Source organism: Corvus hawaiiensis, chromosome 3, assembly GCF_020740725.1.
Source record: "Corvus hawaiiensis isolate bCorHaw1 chromosome 3, bCorHaw1.pri.cur, whole genome shotgun sequence".
Classification (NCBI taxonomy): Eukaryota; Metazoa; Chordata; class Aves; order Passeriformes; family Corvidae; genus Corvus; species Corvus hawaiiensis.
The window spans coordinates 21,345,052-21,367,797 of NC_063215.1; the positions used below are offsets into that span (position 1 = coordinate 21,345,052).

General features: G+C 42.5%; 1 protein-coding gene and 1 long non-coding RNA gene across 5 annotated transcripts in view; both read right to left on the reverse strand.

Annotated features, from left to right (window-relative positions):
• Window positions 1–7,170: 7,170 nt before the first annotated feature.
• LOC125322567 lies at window positions 7,171–10,215 on the reverse strand. Its single transcript, XR_007202089.1, has 2 exons — window positions 10,125–10,215; window positions 7,171–8,321 (listed from the first exon to the last, which is right to left on the reverse strand). It is a non-coding gene; the product is annotated as an uncharacterized LOC125322567 (long non-coding RNA).
• Window positions 10,216–10,946: 731 nt separating this feature from the next.
• ERICH1 (glutamate rich 1) overlaps window positions 10,947–22,746 on the reverse strand; it is a 95,050-nt gene continuing 83,250 nt past the window's right edge. For 2 of the 4 annotated variants that reach the window (XR_007202084.1, XR_007202088.1), the window contains one exon: window positions 10,947–18,017. The gene's annotated coding sequence lies outside the window, so the exon portion shown is untranslated. Of the gene's footprint in view, window positions 18,018–20,276; window positions 20,384–22,746 lie in introns of those variants that run through there. The other 2 variants (XR_007202085.1, XR_007202087.1) reach the window with 2 other exon arrangements.

The following is a 22,746-nucleotide window of genomic DNA, read 5'->3' on the forward strand; positions in this document are numbered from 1 at the left end:
GCCTCTGGAGGGTGGACTGGCTCGCCCAAGAACTGAGCAGCATTTATTTCTCTCCAGTGACAATGGGAAGAACCTAAAGTAATTGCACTCCTGGTTTAAATACCTCAGATATTTTGTGTTATGTCAGTTCATATACAAGTTGCTCAGGTAGCAAAATAATGATGTACTAAATAAGACTCAAGACAGTATCTGAAACATATTTTACATGAAGCTGCACGGTTTTGAGCTGCACTTTCCTTTTTGTTTGCTTGTTTGAGATTTTTTGGGTTTTTTTGTTTGCAGTTTACAGTTCTCACCCAGAAATGATTAATTTTCTGCTGTTCCCTCCTAGCTTACATAAAACACTGGTCAGCTTGTTAAATTGCATTTGTATGCCAGTTGAAATTAATCAATTAATAGTCTCCATGGGGTTGCTGCAGTGCATGGGCACCTCCTGATTTGGCCACAGCTAATGTGCTGGGGCCAGCAGATGGCTCTGGTGGCCACCAGGCTTCACCCTGGCCTTCAATCCACCTCCAGCCTGTAGCCTGCAGGCAGTGGCCATCCCTTTGTTTCAGGGGGAGCAGAAAGTGAGCCATCTCTCAAACTCAGTACAGATGAGGGTCATTTCCCTGAAACACCCACCAAGACAGGTGGTGCTGGAAGGGACAAGAGTGACCAGACTGGGGTCCCTGTTCCTGTAATGGGGAGAATGGAGGGCAGGAGCTGGTGGGGTTGTGAATGGGCCTCATGGTGGATCCTTCAGTGATGCTGCAGTTTTCTGGGTGCCTGGAAGCTGTTCTCCAGCGCCTGTCTAGCGGCTGCTGCTGGAGCCCAATGACAGTGCACACTTGGTGGCAAGGGCTTAATCTCCAAAGGAAATACGGAATACCCCTTGTGACCTTTTACTTCCCATGGGGATGTTCGGACCTGGCATCATCACTGCCCCTTTCATAAATGCTAGTCAGCCTTGGTACCTGGCAGGCTCCAGTACATCTGCCTCTCCAGTGCAAGCTTGCTCCTACTCAGGGCTGCTTCAGCTCTCTGAGGCTTCCAGGTGCCTCCATACGAGAGATGAGCCAGGGTGGGGCTGGTCAGTGCCCAGGCTCTGCTTTCCTGGTCCCAGAGACAGCATCCTGCAGCTCAGTGACTCCCTCTGAAAGCTGCCCAGAGCTTAGAAATTGTGCCTCTGAATTCACTAGCTGTCTCAGTGTCTGTCTTCAGTGGGAAACTGCTATTATGGGAACAGAATGTTTTTGTAGATATAGGGATGATTTGTCTCCACTGCCTTGAGCTTTCTGACACTATGTCCAGTCCCTTGTCAGTATACAGAGAGAAGCCCTCATCAGATGGGGAGTTGGCCCACCTCTTCTAGGCGCCTCCTGAATGGGATGAATGTTTTCCGGAGGTGTTAATTTTTTTTACTCACTATGGACAGAACCTATGGAAATAACTCAGGTTGAGTATTTAACATGGAGTGACTAAAGTTTAGTGAAATAAAGGTACAAAATCATATTCCAGTGTTGGTATCATCAAGCAAACTCTGGACTTTTCAGTGCACTGTGCAGCAAGGAACATGGGATAGAAACTATGAAGTGGAATTCAGACTGTATGATTTAAAAAGAAACAACCAAAAAGTCTGCCAGTGACCCACGGAAAGTGGGTTTCTTTACATTCATACTCCTGTCACTTTGACACAAACCCGAACTGAGACAGTTGCACAGCTAAACCACAGCTACCCAGAGCCTGAGTGAGCTGCCAGGTTTGCTCAATGATTGTGGGAGCATAGGCTCATTATAGCCCCCCTGGGCTCAATGTGGTCCCAGGCTCACTGCATGGCCCACAGCTGAGATTTACAGCCCCTCTCACCCAGTGGGAGGGATGCTGGTTCTGCTTCTCTTATTCTTTGCTGAGTGATGCCTCACGTCCCACCCCATGCTGTTCTGCAACATGTGGTCAGCTGAGGCCTTGGGGCCTTTCTGCTTGGCAAGGAAAAGCACGAAGATGCAGGGACACACATGCAACAGCAGAATTGTTATGGGAAAATTAAAAATAAGGTGGAAAGTGGCAAAAAAACATTGCAGGTACCTTCTCAGGGCAAACACTCACAGTGTTTATTTAGTTTCTCCTCTTGCTTCTATTCTATCAAATTAACAGCTGAATTCAGCTGGGGATGAAGCATGACAAATAATCCCCTGGGTGAGCTCTGGGGCTAATGAACAGAATGTAACTGGCACGTGACTGAAAAGGGCACTCTGAGTTACCTGACAAAAGAGCTTCTTGCCAGCACTGTGCTGCAGATGAACACTAAGGCCCAGTGGGGAGGTTGCAAGTTACTCAGGACAGAGCCAGGGATTTGCACAAAACACTGATGCTGCAAGGCATCCCTCCTCACACTGCTCTGAGGTTCACCACCTCCTGCATCTGAGCACAAGAACCTGCTCCTGTCCTCTTCCCCCTTATGTGCACAGACAGACAGACAGACAGACAAACTGGGTCAGTCACAGCTCCACAAGCTTCAGAGGGGTCACAAAGCAGCTCTGGGAGCAGGAGACAGCAGTTGGGACAGAGATGTGGACCCTCACTGAAGGCTCAGCCATACTCTGGTTGTCTTGGCCCAAAGCAGCAGCCAAGGGGCTCTTCTGCCATTGGAGGGTCATAGTGAAGCAAAGTTTTGGGTTCCATTCCTCTGCCCTTCCTCTCCTCAGGAATCTTTCACAGTGCAGCTGAAGAACACCTGGCAGAGCAGAGCACAGCCTCATGTCCTTCCTTTCCCCATGGGGCAGAGGTCACTTTTTAAAAGGAACTATAGCTCAGGTATGACAGGGAAGGCACACGGTGTTTGAGCTATGCCTAGCCAGTGATGAATCTGTTCAGGCTTTCAGCAATTTTGGCTTTATGTGCCACCATTCCTGTTGGTCCAAGAGTTCCAAGGTCCTGTAATCCATTACTGAAGAACAGAGAGTGAAGGACAAACCAATTTGTCATTTGCTTTTCTAAAAAAGGTTAAAAATCTTTCTCAGCAGCAGGGTAACTCTGCCTTGGCATTTCTTCCTTACTCTGGTTTAAATAACAGCAGTGAGATATAGCCCCATCCCCTAGTCAGGAAAATTACAGAAAAATTATAGAACCCCCAAATACTAAGTACTTCGACATGTAAGAAAACCATCCCCATTCCTTCAGCTCATCACAAAGCACCTTCAGGCTGCTGCCAGGTGCCAGGGTGGCAGTGGCCTTCCTAGGACCCATCTCTGCTCTCTGTATTGAGAGCTAAGGTTGTGGGCAGATTTGGCCAAACTTTCCATTGCTCATGTCAGCTGAGCTGGATCTCACTTGTCATTTCTTAATGGAAACACATGGAAGCACCCACTGAGAGCTAATTCAAGCCCTCACCCTGCTTGGCATCAGACACCTCCTTTGACTACTCTGACTCCAGTGTCCCCCTTGTAGGATGGACTTAATCAGTGGGGTGCTGTGGATTACATGAAGTTCCTAAAACCTTTCTAAAAGGTGTGGATTAATGGTTCTTATTCTCTTAGAAAGGTCACTTGCAAGAATGCTGCTAGGAAGGGGAAGAAATAGCTCTTTCTGGGTGCTTTGGGGCTGTTTTATGCTTACAAACACACCCACTGTAGAGACGGGCACTCTGATTAAAAGTCAGTGACACTCCATAGCTCATGATTACACACGAAGTTGAAAGCTGAAGAGAATGTAGCCTTAGGAACCTTATTAATCTACTGTTTGATTAAACTACCTTTCAGGCTCCTTATTAAACGGCGATAGTTCCAGAAGAATAACAACAAAGTCATATGAAAGGCAAGACTGCTTGAGGGCGTTTTGTGTTGTCATTGACTACTCATAACTACAAGGGGAAAAGGCATTTTATCCAAGGTAAGAAAAGATGTGACAAGCATAAATATCTCCTTTTGTTTGTTTTATCTCTAATACATCCATAGGGAAGTGCCACTGCACTGCACAGGTAAAACCATTTCTTAGTTGAGTCTCAGTGGCCACGTTCGACTGAAGCCAGGGAAGTGAATGAACACTAACACAGCTTTTCACTGATAAACCCACTGCACAACTTGCCATTGAAAAGACACAGAACATTTCAGGAAGGAAGCTCCCACACAGCCTCAATGCCCCAGTTTTATTTATTAATTTATTAATTTACCACTACAGCAGCATCTGAAACCCCAGCCGAGGCCAGACTTCCATGAATCTGGCACTAGCAAAAATGCATGGTCTAAAATGAAGGGTTTCACAGCTTGTTTGCATTCTGTTCTCAGTCAGATACACAGATTAGGGGCTCAGCCCCATGATATTACCTACCACTGCCTTGTTAGAGACAGAGCACCCACTGATTGGTAAGGCAAACTCAACTTCATCTTCTTGGTCTGTGGTATACTGAGAGATGCACAATCTGCAACTCTTAACTGTAGAGATAAATAATGGTCTAGAGCAGTAGTTTTGATGTAGAAGCATAATTTCCAGAAGGTGCATGAAAATATGTCAGACATTCCCCTTATTTTATACTTTCCTTACTAGTAGATGAGTGCTACCTTGAGTGACTGCCCTTAGTTGCCTGTCCTGATGAAAGGAGACAGAAATCCTGCTTTGGATAACTGAGTTCATACATGTAAAAGAACTTGAATGCTCTGTGATATTCACTAGCAATGCCACTTATCACTAACAAGTCTCCAGTCTATGCTACATCTATTTGAAGAGAGTGACAACCATGTTTGAGTTTCTGATTATTTAATACTTTCATTTCTCTTGCCTTTAGGAGGTGGACTCAGGCATACAAATCAACCAGCTACAAAATCTCCTGTGATTCCTCCTCAAAGAATAAAATAATTAACTTGATATATCAAGACATAATTCAGTCTATAAAAGTTACTGCTGTTAGAAGTGGATTAGTTGAGTTACAATTGTTCAGCACCAGGAGATATTAACCTATATTTGCCTGATATTAGAAGTAAAACCAATCCAATAAATTTTATGGAATGGCTTATGAAAGTGTATTTGTAAAGAAGGTCTAATATTTACTAGCTTAAATAGTACTTCTATTTGAATATTTTTACAAGCTAGGGAAGGTACAAAGTAATTCCTGGAGGGTAAGTCCTCAAACGTAACAATTTATATGTCAAATGAAATCCATTGCTGGTGTTTCTTAAAACTAAGTAATGCAGCATTAACCTCTCCAAGCACACCAGGCTCCTGACTTTCATCGGCGTTCAATTGTTGATGAATTGCCAATATTTTTGAAGTAAAACCATATAAACAAAAGTACAAATATATTTAAAATATAAATGCTTCTTTGGTGGAGATCAAGGAAAAGATTAAATACCTCAGTCTGGCAAAGGATGTAAGGATGTTCCTTAAACCTCTTTGACTTCAATAGGACATAAACATATGCTTGAAGTTTGGCATGCTCACAGCTTTGAAGAGAAAATTCACAGGCAGGTTTGGGAATTGCAGCATGGAGCAGTATCCTACTCAGGTTTTGGGAGCCCAGCCACATACTGAGCCTGCAGGCTTGAGTTAGATGTCTATAAACATGGCAAACAGAGGTAAGGTCCAAATCCATGGCACGCTGTGTGCAAGGAGTGGGCAAACTTAGCTAATAGGCACTTAGGAGGAAAAGGTTTTAGCTTGTCCTAATTGCCTGTTTGTGCCCCTTGGTGCAGCGCGTGCAGAGCAGGGACAGACTCATGCAGCCAGCCTCCTTCAGGAGTCAGGACCCCCTGGCACCATGCCAGTCCCTCAGGAGAAGAGGAGGAGGGAAGGTACAGTGCCATGGGCTCCTCCATGGGAGCACCTGTGCAGGTGCCTTTCTTTCCTTGGCCAAAGAGTGTTTGCTCTAACAAACAGCAGGACAAAAGGGGATACAGGATTTTAGCTTCCAGTCATATTCTGGGCAATCTCCAGTCCACCACTGGGCTTCCAGACACAGGAAGGATGAGAAGATGGGCATGTTGTCGCCACCTCTACAAGGTTTTGATGTCTCGGTGCTCAACACACCCCAGCCTCGCCTGGCTGAGGGGAAACCTGAAAGAAGATCTTCCAAGGAGCCACAGCAGTGAAAGGGAAAGGCACATGGCTGGCTGTTGTGCCTGGCATGCAGTGGCAGATGCACTTCAGAAAACTGGCATTTTGGGTGCAGGTTTCTACAGAACAGATAGGTTAGGTACCAATGCCTACATCTTCTGCTGGGTGCAGTACCAACTTTTCACCTAAAGGTAATTTTCTGCCCAGGCCCAATTCATCAGCAGCAAGTTGAAACGTGTATGTTTTTAAAATAATTTCAATTACAGCTCCCTGGTGCTTCACTGTATGTTCCTGAGGCTCCTATGGCCCCTACCTTTATAAAGTCTCCCCACACGCAGTGTGCCTATTGCCTGTGTTGTCCTCCTGTCATTTTCACTGGTACTAAATAATTAATACTAAATAAATTTCAAAAATATTCAAAACAATTCTCATGGGAAAAGTACACATTCCTCGTGAGTGTCATTTCCAATGGGAACATTTCAGTGGCCAAGTAAATTATTTTATTCTAGTATATCTTGTTAAAATGGTGTTATTGCACATGTTAATGGTCTTACATTCATGTTGGATGGGAGCAGGAAATCAGTTAACAAAAATGCAGGAGCCAAAAATCCTATAATAGATTAGAAGGTCGTATTTATGGCATACTGAGGGTGGTGGTGAGGATCACACTATATAACATCAGTGTCTGTGACTGAATGCTTTCCAGAGGTGTCATTCTTACTTTTGTCAATGAGTTCAAGTATTTTGTTTCATTCCTTGTAGTTGAATGCAAAAGATGGAATATTTCATTATATTACTATTTTTTTAAAAATATAAACAAAAATTCATATAAGATGGAGGTAATATATGACCTGGCACACTGAAAAAACATTACCTTGTAAATACTGATTTTCTCATCATCTTCAATTTAACAAGAGTTGTGGGGTGAGGAGAGACATTTCTTAGAGAGGATGAGAAAAAGGCAAACAGGGACAAGAACAATTCAAAAATAAAAAAATAAAAATTTCAGCCTGATTCAATTTGTGGTTTGTCATGTTGGAATGAGCAAGCTGAAGGGTTCAAAATATTCAGCTGTGTAGGATGCCCCTTAGTGGTTGAATATAAACACTGTTGACAGACAAAATAATTTTAAACACTGAAAAATACCCCAAAATAATATTTGTATTTAGTAACAAGAACAAAGGATTTTAAATGCTAACATATGGACAGAAGAGCCTACAAAGCCATGTTTACATAAAAGATAAGAAACAGTTGGAAAAATGCAAACCAATAGTAAGAGAACATTCCTGAATAAGCTATTGCACCAAATGAGAAGAAAACAAGGGAGAAGTAGGGGGAAAAGGTCAAACTCTATTTCTATTTTAATCAGAATGTATATTATGGAATGAGTTGACTTTGCAGAAGAATACAGCCACATATTGAACTCTGCAATAGAACCCAACCCAATATTTTTACTGATACTTTCTAGAACAGAGAGTTTCTGCACAGCTATGAAGTTATCTGGTCTGATGTCACAGGCCCTTCTCATATGGCTGGTGTAGCCTGTGGCCATCTCTGCTGTGACAGAAGGCTACAAGCTTGTGTTACAATACACAAACATTGCTACTCAAAAGGCATCAAGAAATGTTTAAGATTCAATAGAAAAAGCTAGAGTGCCCAGATTCTGTAATACCCAAACGTACACTGCAAATAGTCTATGGGAGATTAATTTCATTTGTTCTACCCCTTGTCACGAGGAATATATTGCTTCTAACTTCCTCTTTGCAAAACCAGTCTTTGCATTGGAGTAATTTGCAAAAGCTGAAACACAGTGACACTCCCAGAGCCCAGCACCCACATTGGTCTGTTTACAGCTACTCTCAATGTAACTGTATTTTATACCTTTAGATCTCTGTGTATACACTGGATAACAGAAGAAGTCCATAATATTTACAGAAAGTTTGTCTCATTTGGAAATCCGATGGTTCTGAGAGCAGTTATTTTTTTCTTTCTTGAAGTCTGCAATTCTTCCATCTATTTAACTTTGCATGTAGAAATCACGGCTGCAGTGTCTCATTGCCTCCTCACTGGTAACTGAAGCAGAAAAGCCACTCATCAGCAGTATATTGACATAAGCCTGGACTTCTTGGGTCACATCCTAACACAGCTTAAGTGGTCAAGGGGAATCTCTTTGTTTGAGTTAGCTGGTGTGTGCTGTAGCTGGATATGCTGATCCCAAACATTCCCAGGAGCAATGCTGCCCGCTGCAGCGCTGCATCTGACGGGTTGGTAACGATCTTTGCTGCAGCTTGAGTCTAAGGGAGAAAGAGGGGAAGTTACAAGCTGATTCAGCTCAGTGCAACACAAAAGGTCTTTGGAACCTACAAAGTATCTTTTTCTTCTCCGTGCCATTTAACAGGGTATGACTCTGCTCTGAAGAGCATTTCACACAATCTATTGCACGTTTTGGAAGGCCCCCCTTTTTATCAGTTTGTAAAAGATAGAACACATTTCTGATAAGACTTTCCTTTCAAATGCAACTCGTTGATTTTGATGACTTTAATGGGGTTCCCTCTGGCTACCTGAGAGGAAGAGCTGAATCAAGAGTGGAGGCTTAGGCATAAAGGAGAAAGAACTTTCTTATTCTGTAAAGAACAAAGATCTCTTCCTTCCCACAGATTACCTACTAACACAGGATGCTCCCTTAAATGTTGGATATTAATTCAGGAGAGCAAGGCTAGAAGGGATCACTAACATCCTTTATGATGTCCACAGGTAGTACTAGACCAAGCAGACAAGTTTTAACACAGTCACTTTGTCAACTCCAATGAAGAAGCAGGAAATGCCAAGCAAAGTAAAGATAAGAATTACTTATTTACTATCTGAATAACAATCAGAAAAGAAATTAAGTTACTGTTGCTTCCCTTGTCCATATGATACACTGACCAGGAGGCAGAGACACGGTTGCATGGAGTCCCTAGAGAGCAAAACAAAAATTCCTATACATATTGGCACTTTGAGTTAAAACATAGCACATGTCTTTCTAGTTGCTGCATTTGGTTTCTTTAAGTTAAATAATTACTAGGCCTCAAATAATGATTTTTTTTTTTTTTTTAATGCTTTCCCTTGCAATCCATGGATGAAAAGCATGGCATCACTGACAGGAGCAACAGATTCCAAGGAGCCTCTTTTTCACTTCCAGATTCTAGGTTTTTTATTGAGCTTAAAGAATTAGAGCTGAGTGCTCTGACCTTGATAAATGTGTCTGGCTGTGGCTACTTCAGCCGCAAAATAAATAAAGACAAAAGAAATCCCAAACAGAATTACTATGTAAGGTGATATCAAAAGATATGCAGGGAAGTGTGAAAGAAATTCATGGCTAGGACTGAAACCCAGCATCTTTAGTTCAGCCTCTCAACTGCTCAACTATCCCCTCTCAGCTACTTCAGTCTATGATTCTGGATGCAGATCACAGTGCTAAGAGCTGTGACATTTTCCAGAGAAAGGATGGATACTCTGTAAATATCAAAACATGGAATACAATAAGGAAGATGTTTTACTTTGGTGTATATATATGTATATATATTTATAGCTGCTTTAGTCTCAATTATTCGGATGATTTAAAACGTTTTCTATACATGCTTTTATTTGTTTTCTTCATATAATGATTGATAGTCTGATTTTCCAATGTTCCAGAGGTCAATACTGATTGAGGTTTCCTTATCATGGCCACAGAAGCTGGCTGAAATGTTTTACTGATGGGTCAGCTGAGTTGTATCCTTCTTTTCATTAGCATTTTCCCACTGCGCCAAACACACAAAGCCATTGCAAGAGAAAAATTATGGAGAAGCAGTTTCTGTTTAAGCACTGCAGAAGAATTAACTCCTTCCAAATATTCTGCATTTGGAATTCCAGCATGATACCAATTATCAAGAAATGTCACAATTCATTTGCTTTTCAGCAGAGGATTAATTATTTGTTATGTGAGTTAACCCACAAGAAACCAGTGTTCCCTTGGGTATTCCATGCAATAATTTGAAATAAAATCAACCTGATCAAGAGAAATACAGGTATTTTTAAGATTAATTAAAAGCAGAAAAAAAAAAAAAAAATCATACCTGCAGCAACCTTATATACCCAGGTGTCATTCTCCGGAGAGGAATAACCATGATTTCTGAGTCTTCGTAGAATTTCAGCCCCTACAATTCTAAAACACACAAAATATTACTAAACCCCAGGGATGTTTTACAAGTTGACCTCTTAATGAAACACAAGATGAAGCCTAATGCAGTTTGCTACAGTGCCAAAAGCATCCCAAGAAATACAGTATGCACGCATTTCTTGCTCACCTGATGATGCTCTTTTCCCTCGAGCCCTTTCCATGCTCGAGGTCCCAGGGTACATAAAGCCCCGCTCCGTTGCATAACCTGTCACATGGGATCTGTCTGCACCACTTCGGTGTTGGCAGGGCTGGGACCGTCCCGCCTGGGGCCAGGTATGTCTTGCAATATTGGAAATCTCTCTGGGAATGCTTAAAGCTCATTAAGAGAGCTGACCTCCTTAATAAGAAAAGGACCTAAGCCTGCTTTATAGATAGTACTGGACATAGGAAAAGGAGGTCATAATAGCATTTTGTGTCACAGAGTGACAATGCAAATAGGATTGGATGGTGTTTATATAACTTAAAGCATATATTTATACCCACAGGATGACCTGACTGGGTAGGAAGCTTAATGCAACCATGACCCAAGTTGAAAGGATGTGCTAATATAATAGGGCTATTTGGAGGCACATTTAAAAGTAAGTGCTTTCTTTTCTTATAGCATTCCCTTTTACTCAGCATTATGCACAGTCTTTTGCATTTTTCTACTGCTAGTTCTTTAAAACTAAAAACACCTAACCTGATACTTACTGTTATTACTACTTTCTGTTAACTGTGATCTCTTTTCACTGTAGGGAGCTTGAATTCAGTTCTATTCCTGCAGTCATATAGCACACTTTGTGAGAAATGGTAAAATATAATCTACAAAACTAATTTCTCTAACTTTCACTTGTGTCCATTGACAGACCATGCTAAGAGAGCTCTTTTTTTCCATTTTCAATATCTGCAACGTTGCACATAGGTAGCAAGGCAGAATTTGACTCCAGTTGCAGTGCTACTTCTAAACATGCAGGGTAAGAATCTTCAGGTGTTGTATGTCAGGATAGCACCAATGTGCACATTGGGCCCACGCCAGTTTTCATGACAAGTGTTCCAGAAATCAGTGTTGACTTGCATCTCTATAGTCTCTGCTATTGCAGCTTAAAGACCTCTGAGAAATATTCCTGCTGTAAAAGAGCAGAAACATGATTCTACTTGGAGAAATACTCAATTCCAGGAATTCCACAGGTATTTCACAGGTATTCCACAATAGTACCACTTGTCAAGGATTCTCATAATTCATCTGCCTTTCAGCAGATGACTAATTAATGTTCCACAAAGGAATGCTTCTGTTTTATTTTGAGGCTCTGGCTTACATAGCACACAGTGGGCAGTTTTCATTTTCCTTTCACTGCACCATATTTTAGCACACCAACCCCACTGGCACCAACACAGCCATGTCTCATTAAAAAAAAAGATAACTTGAGTTATCTATACAGTGAGCCCATAGCATCAATCTAAATCATCACCATCGAATCATCACAGGTAGTTCAGGTTGGAAAGGACCTTTGAAGGTTATCTAGTTCCTACCACAGGCAGGGACACCTTCCACTAGACCAGGTTGCTCCAAGCCCCATCCTACCTGGCTTTGAATATTTCCACAGCTTCTCTGAGCACTAAAAGCGAGAGACTGGGAACCTGCCAATCTCTTGGTTTTTTTTTTTTATATTATGCAATTTTCACAGTGACCCCACACTAAACCTTTCGTGCCGTGTCCCTTAGCTATAGGAAATACTGTATTAACAGGAAGCAATAAACATAAAATTGGGAGCTGACTGAAGTTAACAGTAAGCCTATCAGTACCTGCCTAAATGCATTTGGGATAAAAACCTATAGTATGAAAAGTCAGAGGCTTTTTTCTTGTTTCTTACTGTATGCCCCATGCCGGCTTTCCCAGACAATCAGGAGAGGCCCTGTGCTTGCTGCCCAGAGCAGGGCAAGGATAATGCTGCAGAGTCTGCCTTTTTCTGTAAATACACAGAGCACTGAGATTTTCCTTTAAATTTCCAGCCTTGCATACATTCAAAGAAAAACCTCCTTACTGAAGTATCAGAGTTTTAGGATCTGCAAAATTTCTGCCATTCTGTGTGTAACTCTTTCCATTTGGAGAAGGGCAGTGAGATTCCAGTGACATGGTATTCAGAAAGGGAGAGCATTCCAAACATGTTTCTTTGTGTGGAAAATAAAAGGGGAAGGAAAGAATAGGCTTTGGCTGACACAGCTGTCTTTAAAAAGGATCTCTTGGCCATGCACAACACAGCTGAATTGTAGAATATTTTCTGTAATTGCAGGTGCTACCAAAACCTGAATTACATGCCCAAGGACTCTGAAAGAATAACTGTCCCAGGCTGTTTCAGGAGAACTTTGATCAAACAAGGGGTTGCCTCCATTCCTTTTGAAGTCCAGGCCTCTGAGAATTGAGTCCTGACTGCCAGGACGCAGAGATGAATGTACCCCTCCTGGGCTAGGGACTGGACAGCAAGCCACAAAGGTCTCTCTTGCCACAAACACAGGGATCCCACGTGCTGTGCAGACTGCTCACCTCATTCATCAACTAATGCCTTCACTGCTTGATGGAGGCATCAAGCAGCTAAGAACGCAAGTGATATGCTGACATCCTCCCCAATATTAAAGACAAGGGATACTTTGAACTCAGCTGTCAATATTCACCACCTTGTGCTCTATTTCCATTAGGAAGAGAAATCAATAATGAAGTTACAAGTTCCTTTGCTGTAATCCAGTGCCTTTGGGACCAGCAAGGGCTGCTTCTCCAAAAGGAGCAGGAATCAACCAACAGAAATAAATTCTTTTCACACTCTTAAAAGGCCCTTCTTGACTGGCACTCCCCAAAAAGCTTTCTGTGCTGCCAGTGATCATGTCCCTGCCTCTCCAGAGTGTGGAGCAGGGACTCTCATGGCAGCATCACCCACATCAGCTCAGCGCAGGGAAAGCACAGCGCACGGGGCTCTGGCCCCTGCTCTTTTGGCAGATTTTTAAGCCTGTGCTGTTGACCACCTTCAGACAAATGCCTCAAATATTTAGACAGTAATCATTCATGGACTTGTCACTTTCTCTATGTGCCCTAGACTTCGTTAGGTTCTCTTTCACAGGCAGCTGCTTCTCTTGACAGCTGGACTTTATGATCTTAGAGGTCTTTCCCAGCTTTAATGATTATATGATTCCCCCATCATAAGAATCCTCTTTCAGATCCCTAAAAATGTTTTACCTTAAAATCCGGCTCAACTTCCCAGTTTTTCTTATTTCCTGTGTTCCATACAATGATTCTTATTTACCATCCCATTTTTCCATCTCATTTTCCCACATACATCCTAGCATATTTATTTTTATCCCGACAAAAGGGCCACTACATCAACACTTCCCTCTATCCCAGCTTTAGCACCAGAAATTTCTCTTCAGGAGAGGATCCCATACTGCTTTCTTCTGCTCATCAGTTCTTGCCATTGGAGACCCTTGTGGAATCTGGAATTGCAATGGCCTATGGCACTTGAGACTCTAGATGCTAGCAGGCCCTAACTCCCTCGCACACAGGAGCTCATTGCCTACATCTACTTCTGCTTTGTTTTCCCCTCATTGCTTTTTTTTTTTTTTTACATCTATTTCTGAAAAAAAATTTAGCCATCCTGCAGCAGAGGAAGGGAGGAGTGAGGCAAGCTCAGGTGCATGAGTTAAACCACAGGAAGAGGTCATGGAGGTGCCCAGGTGAGCAGCCCCCTCAGGCCTCCCCTCCAGTGCAGCCAGGTCACCCCTGCAGAAAGGACACCAGCCTCGCTGGGAGCTGCTCGAATGGCTGGTGGTGGTTCCTGCTGGTGACGCTGATATTGCTGAGCTGTGTGTGCTGGCTGGGGCTGCCGCGTGCACCGACTGCCACACCCCGCACACGGGTATGGCCTGGGCCCCAAAAACGGTGGGAAGAGTGGGGGCAAGGCACGTGGTTCTCCTACTGCTGCACTTGATTCCTAAGGGAACCCACCACAGTCACATTACTGGCTTTGCTGGGACAAGGTCATGAGACTGACAACGTGAGAGCAAGAATGTGACACCAAGGAGGGGACAATGCTGTCCCCCATGGGTGGCTGGGGTGAGCAGACCTCACTGCCAGGGGAAGGCAGCTGCACACCTGCAGACAGGAGACTCTTGGCAGCCCCAAGGCACCTCAGGCAGGTGGCACATGTGCATGTTGATGGGCATCAGTTTCTTGTGCCCCACCACATGCTCAGGGGGTTGGGGCTGATGTCTCACAGTCATTGCTCCTACGTGACAGGTACAGATTGCAGGCAGAACACTGCAGGACACTGCCTAGGTGCAGTCACATTTCTGAACAATAAACTGGTTTAAAGCAAGACTCTCTGCTGGCTTTGAGGGCCATTAAGCTTGATTTACTCAAGGCTCTCTACGCTGATACAGGGACAGAATTTCAAAAGAGGATTTCCCATTAGGCATATACCATTTTCATTCTATACCTGGTGAACAATATGACATTTGGAAGTCATGATTTGAAAACAATCCAGATATTTAACTAAAGAACTACTTTCCAAAATTCATCATCCTTAAAGAGTCCAGGCTGAAGGAATATGGGACAGAATTCTGAACATACCCACAGCTTCCAGTATGCCCCTTTGTGCAGGATAGGAGTAAACATGAAGTGCTGTCACTGCAGGCAAATCAATAAAATAAACCATATAAAGAAAAAAACCCACCAAATCTTCCTCAACACATAACTGTATGACTAATCCTGGGCTTTTTGACTTTAACAGTTATTAGATCTGAGAGCATGTCCTTTCAAGTCATTAAGTGCATTACTCAAAAATTAGAGCTAAGCTAAAAGTAATTTTGCTTCAACAACGGTAACTAAACTACCAGCTCTGCTGGGGTAACAGCACTGGGCACTGTCAGCTTATAAAAGGAAGAGACAGTCCTGCCCCGAAGAACCTACAGTCTGTGGGGAGGCAGATGGTTGCCACCAGTTGAGGGAGCACAGGGAAACAAAGAGAACGTATAGGTTGGCATGCAAGGCAATGTTCTCTCTGTAAGCTCAGTTAGACTGTTTCCAAATTTTTGTAGGCATCGCAGCAAAACACAATGTAAAAAGAAATGTGAAGGTGGTAAATGAATTTTAAGATGACAAGGGAGGCAAGGAACAGGAACTATGCTAGTGGTATTGTTGCATTACACAGTAGTATCTTTGCAAAGCACAAAATTAAGGAGATGTACTGGAATATGGTGATGACAGAAGTAGGAAATGCCATCAATAAAAGAAAACTGCAATGCTGTGTAGATGAGCTAAGGCACAGACTGCAGAGTTCAGTCCTCAAAGTCATCTAAGGTTACAGATACACAGCATCAAGAGATTTGTGTTGCTGAGGCTTATGGAGTTACCACTGAAGTAGCTTAAACTATTCATTTATCTCCTGCTGAGTTCCTTGACTCCTGCACTTCCCACAGCTCCACTGCCAAGCAGTTACTCCTGTGTTTGCAGTCTGCCTGCCCACAGTAATTTGACACCATTGAGTGACAAAAGAATAGAAACTGACAAAAATGTAATAGCAAAATAATAGTAAAAAATCAAGTTCATTATGGCTATGGAGAAAGGAGAAATTCTTTCATGAAAGCAAATTTTGTCAAAAAAATAGTGCAATTTGTATGTGTTAGAAACTACAGGGGGGAAGAAATCCAGAAGTATTTCCTAAGCAAAGGTTGGTAAGCATTACTGTCACTGGCAAAGCACAAAGTTACTTCTCCAGAGCTTACTTGGAACCCAGTTCTGTCAAGTAGGGCTGGATCTCTCTCACCTAACTCCAGATAAGGCTCACACAGATGCCTGCCTTAGAACTAGTTGCTCTAAATTCCCCTTCTAATTTACCTATTTCAAATGTTTATGTTACGATCAGGGCAAGAAGTGACAATAGTACAGTGAGTTGGTACAAACTGCACTCCAATGAATACAATGGGACAATTCAAAATGAAGTTGTCATGAAGAATGGCTTTTAAGATGACCAAAGAAAATTAAAAGCATATATTACAAGAAGCTGTGTTTAACCTCACAAAAGGAGCATCATGAAACCCTTGCTCTCAGATACTGATAAGTAGTGAGGATTTCCTTGAACACTGATTTTTGCCTCACTCCCCAGCATCTGGATGTGGTCAATAGCCATGCTTCATCTCCCCTCACTCAGTAGAGGTCTTCATAGAGGGAAAGCAACACTAGTGACATTAAGTGGCCATAGAAAAGCCAACACATGAGAAGGACTGAATTTAAGGCTTTGCATAAACAGTTACTATCTGACCTGATACACAACTACAGCATCTTTGGGGAGACGATCTCCAGTGTCCCAGCACAGTCACTGCCCTACAGAACTCACAGCTACTGATCCACGAGCCATCAGCTGGATAAGCAAACTTGCTGTCATCTTTTCTCTAGCTCAGATGTGTACTAGTATAGATGTATTTATTCCTTTCACAACTGAAAACCAAAATGAAAAAAAAAACCAAACTCAAAACAACCCAATCCAAACCCAGGAATAGAAACAGTAGGCATTAACAGAGAGATATGGGATCTTGAAGGTCTGAAGACCTTAATGGAAGCTAGCACCTTTTCAAAAGTCAAGCCAACTACTGGCTACTCTAATGTTTGGGTCCATCTTAATGCATTGTACAATTTTGCAGAATCTGTAGGCCAGACTGCAACAGAAAAGTGTTCTAGCAGGTATGGGCAGGGAGAAGCTTGCCTGCCTCTGCTGTGCAAGACATTGAATCACAGGCACCTCCCTGTTATCTCACTTAATACACAGTCCTGGAGAGTTGGTCCAGTTTAAAATGCACAGCAGAATTACAACCGTCTTTTTGGAGCAACAACTTTATTTATTGCCTTGCTGCTTCTGTGGTGGGTTTAGAGGTCAACCAGCAAAACACGCTGTGAGAGAAGCTGAACACTTGGCCACTGACCTGAGAGTCATCTGGGTGCATACTGCTGGAGAGACTTATCTATAGCCATTATGCTGGTAAGGCTCATATCTGGCAGGCAGTGGACAGACTTCCAGCAGAGGTCCAGAGTCCCAGTCAACCCTGGAAACAGTTGTTAACAGTTTCCTTTTGCTCACAACTGCAATGCCCTGTCCTGCCATGTCCCAGTATTCAGGGCATGCACTCTGTAAGCAAGGTAGAGCACTGAAGGACATGCAATGCAGTCCTGACAGCTTGAGAAGAAGGTGGGGATCATCCTTTACATGAAGCCATTTTTCAGCTACCAAGGCACTGCCGATCTGACGTGGGAAGCCTACGGCACTCCTGTAGATGTATCTGGATACGTAAGTTACAAGACACATCATTACTTAAGAGCACATGCATTCCTCTGACTGTGTACCATTTAGCTGTTATTAATCCATGACAGTAGATTATTTGTTGCTCTAAAGGACTGACACACAATGGCAGCTATTTTGCACAGAAACAAGGCATTAGGCTCTTTCCTGTGAACAGTCTGCAATTTCCCATCTGTTTAGGACCAAAGAGGGGCAAGCTTGCTAAGGAGCAAGGCATGTTCTCTCATTCTGCTCTACTCCCCAAAGTCTACATCAAGACACCCACCAGACAGTGGCTCCCATGCCAGGCTGAACGTGTGCTCCTGGCTGGCCATCCTCAGTGGGTGTTTTTCACTGTGAGAGCTAGTATGAGAAATTTTATTACAATCTGTGCTGAGAACTCTTCATGTTGTGTCCTTTGCTGCTTCTATGGCTGACGAGACTAAGAGCTGGACTGTCATACTCCATGTCCTCATGGGCATCCCTCATTCCATCTGCAGGAGGTTCCAAATCATGCAAGGTTTCATCACAGCACCCCAGGTATCTTCTGCGTCTTGATACACAGCACATAGATACTGACCTGTGTAACCATTGTAACCTGCCCACTGCACATACACACACAGCTCAGAGCCTTTGGACTTTGAATTTGTTTGTAAAAAGCTAGACAGATCATTCCCAAAAGTGCTGTATTGCTGCTGGGAAATTTTCTCATGAGTAAAACTGTGCCCATGAGCAGATGCATATGCAACCAACTACTTGACAGGGTTCTTTCTCCTCGTGTATCTCCCACATTGCAGCCCCATTACACACACACCAAGTCTCCAAGGGTCACACAAGTGAGAGAGCTTATGAAGCAGCCTTCTGACATGTAATTCCAGAAGCGCAAGAATTTGGGTATGGCAGATGAGGGTAGGAGGCTGTGAGATCTCCTACAATGCCTGTGCATGACTGGATGGCTTGCAAAGAACTACCATATTTTATGTGTGTGAACCACCCTAACATACAGCATGCTGTGCTTTTCTGTAACTTAGGACATGTTTCATAGCACAGCCACAGTGTGAAATTATAGCTGCAGTGGGGATATCTAGGGTACCAGGACTCTGGAATAGAAAAGGATTGTAAGACGACACATACATTCAAAGCATGACCACAATTTTGGTTCTGATTGATTCTAAAGCACTGATATGCAACAGAAGTACACCACTTCAGCCAGTCATTTCATTGGTCCCTCTCTGTTCCTTTCAAACAAAATTTTCAGACAGTCAAAATGTCTAAGTTACTATATTCCATATGGCTTTATAAATTGTGAGTCATGAATTCTACAAAAGCACCTGTTCCACCTTCTAAACAACCCTGTACAATCTTCTTTTTGGAGGGGCTGGAACTTGTTCTACATGTGATCACAGTTAAAATGAATGTAGAGTGTCTTGAGGTGACTTTATTATGTGTATCCCCTATTGCCACTCTATGCCCAGACATGAATTTTGTGCCTTTTTGTGTCTTTAAAACTGGGTGCGAGAGGAAAAATAAAAAAAGAGCCAGATGAACTTTTCAAAGCCATTTTGTGCTCCAAGGTCACTGCTATCTCACTCTGCGTGCTTCTGTGGTAGCAAGAGCAGAGGAAGCACCCTTTGCTGCTTTTCAGGCAGCTTTCGGCTCCTTTTCTCGGGAGAGAGATGGAGAGTTAAACTCCTTTGTTCCCCTGGGACTTTGGCTTCTTCTTCTTCTCTTCTGGAACTGTTTAGAACACCAGAACATCAGAACCTCACCGGGAGACCTTACACCTGCCCGGAAGGGGGGGCCCCCCACAACAAACTCCAGCTCTGAAGAGGGAAGAGACACACCTATAGAAGGACTCTGAAATCTTCCCAGGTTTCTCTTCCTATTCACTTTCCTCCAAGGAAATTTTTTTTTTCCCCCAAACCTGGTGGGGGGGAGGGATGGTTGTAACCTGCCTTCTACCAGAGGATATTTTCCACCAAATTTGTCTCAAACTGGCACATAGAGCTATTATTAAAATGTACAATTTTACTGACATTTACCATTCCAGAATTAGAAAATGTGTCTAAACATCCAGGGGTTCTAAAGTCTTCCACAGTGGTCTCCTAGGAAATTTTCTTACATTTAGTGGCAATGTATCATCCAAAAATGGTTTCTGATTTAGAAACTCTAAATGCTTTGATTCATCCTCAATGTAATTTGCAGAATGCTGTGTGCCTCCAATGCAACAGGCTAGTGAATTAGTCCACCAAGACCACAAAAGGTCTGTAAATTCCCTTGTAAGACTTCAAACTGAAATATAAGAAGATACAAATTACTTGAGCTTTCCAAGTATGACAGAAAATCCCTCAAAGCTTTTAATTAAATTACATAGCTTTAGTGGGAACCTTGCTAGCTGAATTTTTGTTCTTCCATGCTTTCTGGTATGTTCCCTTGTTTCAGTTCCTTGCAATTTTCTTCATAGTGCTGATTGCACATGGTTCCCATTCCTTACTGTCTGTCTTCCTATATAAATGTTCTAATCCCTTAAACAGACATCTATTACTTCTGGCATGGCATTGTACCAGCATAGCTGTGAGTATTAACACGATTGGTAGTCTATTTTTAGGCATAATCCTAGTAAAGGTACATGTCTTATGTTGTGAACTCTCTAGCTGAACACTGCAAGATTCTTCCATGAACTTAAGAAGGGGGTAAAAAAATCTATGCAATAAATATGAAATAAAGCATGACAAATACACTAATCCAAAGAGCACCATTTCTATAACATTTATTTTTTCATTAGGTGGTCTTGATTCTGATGTTGTAGATGTCTGACTGTGAGGCCAAGCAGGAATTACTAGAACAGAATTCAAATTACCTAGGAGTGGAAAACAAAATGGGGGTCAGAGCAGTGAGCATTTGCACTTAAGTATGATCCACTGGACTTAGCATGGAGTTCTCTCTTCAGAGATCACATTTCCCAGGGCACAACACTAACAGCTCACTAGGACCAGATGGAATTCACCTAAGAGCTCTAAACCAACCGAAGGATGAAATAACACCACTGCCAGCACCAGTGTGTAACCTTTCCCTGGGAATCGTCTGTATCAGGGGATGGGAAGGTGGGGAAATTACTAATTTTTACAAAGGATTCCAGGGGTGATCTGAGGAACTACAGATGAGTGAACATGATGTCCTTGTTCAGCAAATCAGTAGAAGCTACTGCAAGGAACAGAATGAGCAGACACGTGGAAAAATATATTGGGAAGCACTCCATTAAGCATCTGTAAAAGGAAGACACACTTCACAAGCCTACTGGCATTTTTTTTTGGAGGAATCGGCAAATAAGCAGACAAGGTGTATTAAGGTGCATTTTTACAATTAAATGGAGAAAAAGAAAGCCCTTAAAAAGGAAGTCTCATGGGCTAAGATTGAATTCATTTGAATGAATAAGCAATTAAAAAATATGGAGAAAAAAGTAGGAATACAGTTTTCCCACTGGAAGGAAATCACCAACACAATCCTTTGGGACTTTTTGCCAGGATCTGTGCTGCTCAGCAAAGTCTTAAATGACCTGGAAAAGGTGATGAATAATGGGAGAACAGAGACTGCTGATTCCATTACAGTTATCGCAGGGATTAAAATCAAAAGCTGACTGTGCAAAGCTGCAGAAAAGCACTGTGATCATGGACAACTTGAGATAAAATGGCAGATGAAATTCCATGTAGGATATCGTGAAAATGATGGACATACTTACGTAAACTGGTAAGGTCTGTTAATGAATTAAAAAACACACCATGAAGATGTCAGCTCCATACCCATTAAGGGGTCCAAAAAGCAACCAAATTATTTGAAAAGCCCTAGAAAACAAGCCAGAGCACACTTCAAAAAATGTGCGGTGAACCAGGATTTTTAATAACATGGGCAGTTTTTGTTCTCTCATCTTTGAAAGGATGAAGTAGACTTAGAAAAGTTGCAGGAAAGGGCAAAAACCAAAGAAAACTAAGAAAAGTTTCTTTATGAGAATCTGCAAACAGGCCTCTTCAAATTATATGTGTCTTTCTACTCTTCTTCCCTGCTTCCTTCCTTCCTCTGTATGGAGTCCTGGGTTTTTACCAAGACTTTCATAGCCTTCCCAGATAAACAAAGGGGTCAAAACACAAGCTGTTGGGATTTTCTCTTCTAACTCAGTTAGATGGAGGGCTTCTTCCATCTTCCCATATACCTTCTTCAAGGCAGGAAATGAATGTGGATTCACTGCACTAATATACAAAGGTGAAAAAAAAAAATCCTTTGAGTTTTTCTACCTCTTTCCTGCATCACAACATTGTCAACAAGATCTTTACTGATTATCAGACATTGACTTCTCCAGTTTGAATGCAGAGACTGCTTTCAGTGCAGAGCTTCTCCATGAGCTAAGAACTGCAGTGGCACTCTCCCACCTGGAAGTTGCTTTCAGAGCTGACTGTATACTCCTCCCACTTCACAGCTTATAGAAATCTCAGCTCTCCCTCTGCTTTTCCCTGATGGAGAGGTGGTACTACTCTTTAAGGATGTTTCACTCTTACCTCTCACATACAGGAAGTTGGACTTCATTTGAAAACTGGAGCACAGGTACTACAATTGCCAAGGGGTGCACATGCCCTGATTGCTTCATCTTAAAATTTACTTCTGACCAGTTTTGAGTCTGATGGAAAATCACTCCAACTTAAGAGATCTGTTAACGGATTCCCACTCATTTGAGTGGGACAGACACTCAGTTACCGAGAAACCCACTGCTTCAGTCCTTGGATCATACCTATCCAAAGACCTGTGCGATTCAGTTCAGGAGGAATGGGACTGATGGGCTGTGGGTGAGAAGCTGCCCTTTGTATAGGCTCTACAAAGACCTTCCACAAGGTGCAGATCAATACACTCCTAAGAACTTGTACACAAAAGCCTTTCCCTGCTAGAGATGATTTGTTTTTTACACTGTCTATAGAAGTGTCCAATTATACAGATTACACAGATTTCTCCTTTACTTGGATCCCTACAGCCTGAAGCACTCATCTTCATTAACTTAGTGTCACATATTTTTGTGAGCATCAGAAACCCAGTGGAAGGCTGAATGCAGCACTGTAGAAAGAAGATTGCTAGTCACTATAAAAATGCAAAGCACAACCAAGAGAGGGTGCTTTAATTTCAGATAGACAGCTGTAAAATTGCTTAGCAAAGATAGTTGGAAATTTGCTTGTACTTCTT